This window comes from Arachis duranensis, chromosome 3 (genome assembly GCF_000817695.3).
Source record: "Arachis duranensis cultivar V14167 chromosome 3, aradu.V14167.gnm2.J7QH, whole genome shotgun sequence".
Lineage (NCBI taxonomy): Eukaryota > Viridiplantae > Streptophyta > Magnoliopsida > Fabales > Fabaceae > Arachis > Arachis duranensis.
In genome coordinates, this window is record NC_029774.3 from 126943359 (window position 1) to 126944190 (window position 832).

Sequence of the window (832 nt, forward strand, 5' to 3'; positions counted from 1 at the left end):
CTATTCACTTCTTTTTATTTTTTTAACCTATATAAAATAATAAAAATATGAGTTTAGTGAATATATAAATTTTATGTCTTCTCATCATATATTCAATACGTAAAATATAAGTTTAATTTTTTGGTGTCCTAATAAAATAATTTATAGTTTTATACATATAATCTCTCAATTACATTCTCTTTTTATAACCATTTACAAAGTAAGTATGAAAAATAGTTATTAATTATTTCAGTAAAATAATGACATATAATTAAATATACGTATAGAATTATTGCTATTAACGATGTGCAAATGTTATTCTTTGAAAAATAAAAACACATAGTAAAGAGAAAAAATATAAAGATATAAACAGTGTTTTCTTTTTTTTTTTTTTAGTAAATAGTTATCTCAATAATATTCTTAATATTAGATTAAATGAAATATGAATAGGTTTTGACGGTAACAAGAAGGCATGATATATACAATTATAGCCTTCAGTAACTGCAATTAATTAAGATAACAGTGAGCTTGAAAGAGCCGTTAAATGTTTAAATAGTTGGGGAGTTGCTAGTTGCTACACTTAGTTGATTGAATTCCTAAATCCTATATATTCATTCCATCGTAGCTGCTTTGTACTGATTTTAGATCTTGGAAGATTATTTTGTCCTTTACTCCTTTTTATGCGCCTTATTGCTTTCATTTTTTCATCGTGGCCAAACAGCATGATAGTAGCAATGTATATATTCCACTTCAATTTCATGGTTTTTATGTACTTGCGGAAATTAAGTCCAAACTTATTGATAAGGCACTGCCACTAATTAATTATCAAACAAAAATTTGGGCAACTGAACTA